The sequence below is a fragment of the Solanum stenotomum genome, chromosome 5 (assembly GCF_019186545.1).
Source record: "Solanum stenotomum isolate F172 chromosome 5, ASM1918654v1, whole genome shotgun sequence".
Taxonomy (NCBI): Eukaryota; Viridiplantae; Streptophyta; class Magnoliopsida; order Solanales; family Solanaceae; genus Solanum; species Solanum stenotomum.
Window position 1 is genome coordinate 37,433,369 of NC_064286.1, and position 7,645 is coordinate 37,441,013.

Here is a 7,645-nt window from a genome sequence, read left to right on the forward strand (position 1 = left end):
TCTAGCTGAGAAGCACCCTCCACCCACTTCCATTTTTCCGTGTGCCCAAAAGCCCGCCCCCTCGGTTTTTGAGACCCTTTTTGATTCCCTCACCCAATCTCATGAGACGCAAGCCCAACAGGCCCTGCCTTAACCTGTCCTCAGACAGCTAGCCCTCACTAGGCTGCTGGCATTGCTAAATGCTCCACCACGAAGCAAGCTTTCCTGAATACGACGGAAGTGGCTAAAGAAGTCAGAAGAAGAAGGTAGTTGGACAATTTATACACGAGGGTACATTAGTATTCTGGGAATTGGCAACATTGAAAGAAAGGGTAAGGGGTAGGAGTAAACTTTTTTAGGTCTTGCTCTACTAAAGTAGTCGGCCTAACCTTCGGTTCCCGTAACCAAGTTTTTCTTTCTCACCCCTTATGTACTTTTTTTTTTACTTCATCCATACTTTTTTAATTTTTCTGAAGTGTGGGGCAAACGGCACCCTTTACTTCTACTTCTAAATAAAGGTGAACAGCCGACATTGCAAGCAAATAGAAAGCCCCCACCCGTTTGAGCCGAAAAGCGTACCGGTTGTTTGAGTTGCGAAAGGGCCGCTTGATTAATATTATTTATATAATAATAATAAGAAATCTATAAACAAAAATAAAAAATGAAAATCTTTTTTTTTCTAAAATTCTTCATTCCTGGGAAGAGGAAGAAACAGATAGGACAAAGGCTTTCTCTTTCTGTCCGCTCTTCCCGAAGTGAGCAAATTGCATGTAGAGATCCGTAGGGGCTTATAGTTTAATTATTTGAAACGTACCTCTCATAACGGTGATATTGTAGGTTCGAGCCCTACTAAGCCTACCACCCCCCTCTCTTCACCTGATACAAGGTGGTTGAAGTACCCGCCACCCTGCAGATCTCAATCTAGCGACGAGAACCACACTGCTGCCGCTGCCCTTCGGGCACGCCTCCTATTCTTATCACTCACCTACGCTCTTGCAGCATGCCCCCTTCGGGCAATACGATGTAATACGCGAAGCAACTGAGCCATAGTTCTTCGATCGCTATATTCTTGCGATAGCGAAGGCGTGGCTCATCCTCTAAGAGAGAGTAGATGCGAATGTTCGGATCAAAGATCTTCGCTAGACAGCCTCGGGGCACCATAGCATGTCGGGAATAAGGGGGACATAGTGAACGTAACCACTCCCTTGGTTGGGGACTGTGACTCCCCTATCCTTTCAATTTTTTGATTCCCAGGTCTTTTTTATTATCACTGTTGGAATATTTTTGTTGACGACTTGGTCAGGGCGGTTCACAATTTCTTTGCTGAAGGCGCTGTTAAGCCCTAAGTTTGAATTCCAATTTCATTGCCCTTATTCCGAAAGTATAAAGTCCTTCTTTCGCCAATTTCGACCTACCTTTATTTATGGGATATTTGAAGGAGAGCTTTGTAAATCTAAAAAATTCTCTCTAGCTCGAAGAATTTGTTTGATTCTCCCTATAAAAATTGTTAAGGAAAAGGGGCGCTTTTGTTAAAGGACTAAGTAGAGAAGATCTCCTTGGCACATGAGGTGGCTTTAAGTGATAGGGGATTTTAACCTAAAGACAACATAGGAGGGAGGGGGATCAAAAGAAAGCTAGGATATGGAAAAAGTATCTTTTTGGATCGAATGGGCTTTTGTGAGAAATGGCAGAATTTGATACATGGATGTTTATGTAATGAAGACTTTGGAGTGCTTGTGGATGGTATGCCACATGGGTACTTTCCAGCTTCTCGAGGGCTGCGACAAGGGTTCCAAACCTAGCCTGTTGATTTTTGCTGAAGAAGTGCTAATGGTATCATTGAAAATGATAACATCTTACCATGCTTCGAGATCGTGCCCAGCACTCTCCTACTTTCTCTTTGATAACGATGTTCTAATATTATATAATAGCCATAAACGGAATCTTAAGAAGCAAAAAATCTTTCTGGAAAGAATTAAGAAGCTGATTGTAATGGCCAAAAGGTAAATTTCGATAAGAGCCAGTGCTTCCTCTCGAACAGAGCTCCTCGCAGAAATTCCAGATCATTGAAGAGGAATAAAAAATTCCTATCAAGTATGTCCCTCAAGAGAATAAAGAGAGAACCTTCCTCTACCGGAGAAAATGAAAAAGAGAATATCAGATTGGAAAAAAAAATTGTTGTCCTCCGGAGGTCAACTAAGGCTTATTAAACATGTTCTAGTCTTCCTATGCACATGTGAAAGTTTTTTCCTGAATTAGCCGGCCCACACTTCGGCTACTAATAATGGGATAAGACCTTACTACTATATAGGATATGTTACCCTCTCTCCAGTGAGTGCAGTGAAGGACTCTCACCTCACCCGCCCGTTTGACTTATGGCATTATCGACTTGCTTTTCAATCAAAGCGATATCATAACCATAAAGAAAGACCTCTCTTTCGGGATCAGTCCCGTCCCTAAATGTAGTAGTCAATCCATGGGACATTCAAAGAAGCTATGCACCTTCACAGAATGTTAATGAAAGAAAGCCCTTTCATCCTAATCTCATCTACTAAAAAGGGGGCCGGGCGTAGCACGTTCTTTTTTGTGACACATAGGCTATTACAGACGCATCAAAAAGATTTTTCGAAGCGCAGAATCCAAGAATGGAATCATTGTCAAAGAAAGGTATAAGGCTTGGGAACCGGAACAGGATTAAGCCTTTAAGCATGCAGATGAGTGTTTGCTGTCAGCCCCAATCCTTCGGTTTCCGAATTGGAATAAGGAGTTCCATGTTCATACTGACGCATCACTCTATGCCATTGGATGTATGTTGGCGCAAGAAGGGCCGCTTGATCACTCCATCTACTTTTAAAGTATACGACTTTTTGCTTGGGAATTATACAACCACCGAACCTTCTTTATCTTGATTCGACCCATACCTCAGACCTAAGATCGAGCACCAGAGCTGTTCATAACAACGTACCAAAAAGAAGAATGCGAGAAGTTCATATTCTCCAGATTCTACTATAAACCAGGTAGTGAGGATGAAAAAAAGCATAAGCTACCTCGTTCGTGCTCCCGTCTTTCCCGCTACCATCTTCGGTGCATGCGCCCCCTTCACTTAAAGGCGGCCAAACCAACCCATTGAACCAACCTTTTAGATTGAATAAAGTTACTAAGCTAGTCACCTCACCTCTCTTTCTTACCCGCCCTTATTAGTAGTAGGCAACCTTTCTTTTTCGCCTTTCTTCCAGCTTTTTCCAGATAAAGGTCTAATAGAGTTGCGCTTTCTTAGTACATTGCCTTTCATTACCAATCTATCGTTTATAGCATGAAGTTACCTGATGTTCGCTACTACTAATAAGGGCGGAGAGATGTTAACCTTTCGCTATTAGCAAGCACTCCCCTAGTTTTGACCTAATGAGCTTTCTTTACGTTGAGTTAATTAACCCGGCGGGTTCGCCTAGATGCCTAGTAAAGAACGAGCTGGTGGGAAAGAGCTGGAGATCATGAAAAACATTTACACACAAGGAGGCAGGCGACCGAGAAGATTTGCTTCTAGAATGCCGTCTACATGGGAACAGATGTTATATAGGTTGATTCTAATTCTTGCTTCCCGCTCGATTTCGAGGAATAAAGGAGAGGGCTTAACCACAATTTCCCAAGTAAGAGATAGAATCTCACTAATTAGAAGGAAAGGGAGGGCTTCGATCCATTGTGATTCGCTTTCTTGGTTTGGAGAGGTCTCTACCATAAAAGAGAGAGCTCCTAAGCCTTATTTTGCAGATCAAAGAGCGACGTAATTCCCCATTCATCCGAAATAGTATTTTTGTAAAGAAGAGAGGCATTCTGGGCCAACTACTACGACTACATGCCCATCTAGTGCAGTGGCTTGGAAGCAAGCTACCTTGACCATCTTCCCAAGTTCTAAATAATTTACTGATCAAAGGCTGTAAGGGCGGACTGCTCTACATTCAGCCACACCACCGTGACCCCGAAGCGATCTTCTTCTAGTTGCGGGACGAAATTTGACAGCCAATTGCTGGCTCTGAATAACCAGCCCAATAATAAGCTCAATTGTTCCATAACTTGCTCCTCCGGTTGGGAAGTATAGATAGAAAGGCAGAAAAGGAGGCGTCGGCTCTGAAATGATGGAAGATTGAATCATTCCTTCATTCTATTCCGGCTATTCCTTTCCGGCGGGTGATTTATTCATGAGCTATAAGAGCTTCGATTCGCAGGCAGGATATAGAAATCGGGCACTATCTATATATAGTAGCTTCTAACTCTGCAACTAAACTAAAGGCTCTGGAAAGACCATAAAGGACAATTTTATACATTTGACATAACTTTAATCTAGGACCACAAAATTCAAAAGTCTTCTTTATTTTCTTAAACTCCGTGTCAAGTCAAATTAGATCATTCTTTATGAAACGAAAAGAATATTATTTTTGCTCTTTAATTTGTTCCTTTGTTTCATTTGCATTTTAGGTAGTCTTTTATCTTGTTTCAGATCTGGCCGAAAGGATGTAAACTCTGGCCACCTTTATTATCTCCCCCACTAGCATGTTTGCCTTTATATTCATATCAAATTAATTATAAGCAATTATCATATTTTTGGTCAATGAAAAATAATTTCCCCATCAGTTTTTGAGGCCTTCCATTTTTAAAAGACGGAAAATTTAGTTTAAATTCATAAACATTATAAATTACAAGTCAAAATTAGCTGATGAAGAAAATTTGGTCGTTTTTCAAGGTCTCCTATTTTCATAAAACGGGTTTTATTTTTGAGTTATTATTTCTTTTATTTATTTTGGTTAGTATTTATCTATTTACTATTACTTTTACTAAGTGTCTTTATAGGTACCTAAAGTTGCTTCACAGGAAAGCTATTCGAATGAAGTTCGAGTAATATTTTTTATTATTCTTATGTATATATTTGACGATAGGCAAACACTAGGCCATTTCTCATATTAATGTTTTACTTTATTAGTTATATTTATTTCATAGTTATTATACTTGTATATTATTCTTATATACTCCTCAATTTGAAAAAAAATAGATTATGCCTAGGCCCATAGTTGTGGATTTTGAAGGGTGTTAATACCTTCCCTTCAGAATCATTGAACCCTTACCTAAAATCTATTGATTTTGTACATCATTTTTGTTAATTGATTAATTGATTTTCTAGTTATCTTAAAATTAGGTGGCTACTTTTAAAAAATCCTTAAAAAATTCTTTTTAAACTAAATTAAATTGAATCATTGATTTGTTTAGTCCCACGACGTTGCACCTTATTTATAAAAATAGGTCATTATGTTGACATTCCTATTTTTTTCAAGTAAGACGCAACATTGTGGTGACCCATAATCATAGAATTCAATTTAATTAGTTTAAGAAGAATTAAAAAAAATATTTAGGAGTCGCCATCTAATTTTAGGATAATTAGGAAATCAATTAATTAATTAAAATGATCTATGAAATCAATATATTCTAGGTAAGGGTTCAAGTAATTCCGAAGGAAAGATATTAGTACCTTTTAGAATCCACAAATGTGGATCCCGACTGAACGTTTTTTTTAATTAAAGAGGAAAGAAAAATATTGCACAAGTATAATAGATTTGAAATATACACAAACAATAAAATAAAACAATAATATGAAAAATTGCCTAATATTTGTCTAACGCCAATAATATACATAATAACAAATAAAAAATATTATTCGAACTTCATTCAAATAACTTCTTCGGTAAGCAACTCTGAGTACCTATAAAGACACTTAATAAAAGTATTAGTAATGGACAAATATTAACCGAAATAAATGATAGAAATAATAACTTAAAAATAAAATTCATCTTATATACAAGGGAGGCCTCGGAAAATGACAATAATTTCTTCAACGATGAATTTTAGTATTGAACACTGATATGAGGATGAATTCAGACAACTCAAAATCCTCATAAACCATGTATGCCAACATGGGTAAATGATCATACTTTTTAGATAATTCCTTATTGCTTTTAAGCATAGCTTAGTGAATCCACTTAGTTGAGGTGTTCTATACACCGACAAGGTATATGATAGTTCTGACAGCGTGGGTGAGACGTTGTATCATCACATAGCTCATAGTGATGATTGTCGGTTAGAGAATCTCCCAATAGAGTTAAAGTATATTTTTATATATCACTTATTATGTCGAGTTCAAAGATGAGATAGTATTTTGTAAAGCTTTAAATGATTTAACTCCTTTATTTCTTTACATTCAGCTTAAGTACATTGTTATCTATTGCAATCATTTCTTTCAGTTATTTGTTATTCAACTATATTACATACTCGTACATTCAATGTACTGATGTCATTCGACCTACATCTTTTAATGATGCAGATACAGGTTCTTAGGATCCTCAACAAGAGTCTGTTGAGATCACTTCATCCGCTCGTCAGTTTTTTAGTCAGACTTCCTTTCTTTTGGAGTACTCCAATTTTATGAGTTGTTAGTAGTACCTCTTTTGAGAAGTCGTGAGTTTTGTCCCGACACTAATCTTTATATAGTAGAGACTTCATAGATAGAAATTTTTGGAGAGTCCTTCAGTTTTGAGAGGTTTTCTTTAAAACTTATGTTTAATACTCAGTATATTCAGAGAGATTTGAGATTTAATGCACTCTTGATCTAGCATTCTTTCAATTTGATGCTTAAGTATGTTTGAGTTAGTCTTCCGCTTATAGTCAGCCAAGATGAAGGTTCGCTTGGGGACAACAACGATTCTCGAGTGCCGCTCACGTTTAGGGTGTAGGCTCGGGTCGTGACAGAATCCAATGATGAGTTGGGATCGATCCCACAAAGAGTGATACAGTCAAGAATTCAAGTAAGAAGTATTGGATTGTTCTTAGTTCTTGTAGAATGTAAATAACTAACACCGACATAATATAAATCGAGAGGTTTTAAATATCAATATCAAGGGGGAAATTTAGTAACCAATTGTTAATAGAGGCAATTAGTACGGGATTTGAACAAGTATAAACAGGGCCTTTGGAGTGTGTGAGTAATTGAACACTAATTTCGCTTAATGGGTAATTGTCCATTGCTTTAAGTTGTTGAATATCAATGGGTAGGCTGGGTTTTGAATATAACAACTATCTTTCAATTAGCTATCATGCTTAGAGTGAGTTCTTTCGAACCTCAACTAGCTTCGCATTACAAAATGACTCAATTCCTTAACTTAACCCACTTTCTCAAGCTGGGTTGTAACGACATAAGTCAATACAATTATCAATCATTTGTTCTACTCTATGCATCTTTCGCAAGCAAACATCAAGAGCTAAGACTAGAACTAAATTTGCAACTTCACTTCATATATTAAAACATGAATAAATGATTTAACCTATTTCAATAAATAACATTAAATATAGCAATTTACAATACCCATAAGCTAATTTATGTATTCAATTACATAATCACACCCCTAAGGAAATGGGATTTAGCCCAACATAGAAAAAAAAAAATTGTTACCAAAATGATGTTCTATAGAATTGATAAAATCTCCAAAGCTTAACGCCAAAATTATGATTTGAATCTCAAATCCTCAATAATCTAGGCTCAAAAACCTCACCAAGAGTATTCAATAATGTCAAAGTATGTCTAAAAACTCTAAAAAGTATGTAAGACCCCTTTTTTCTCTTTTCA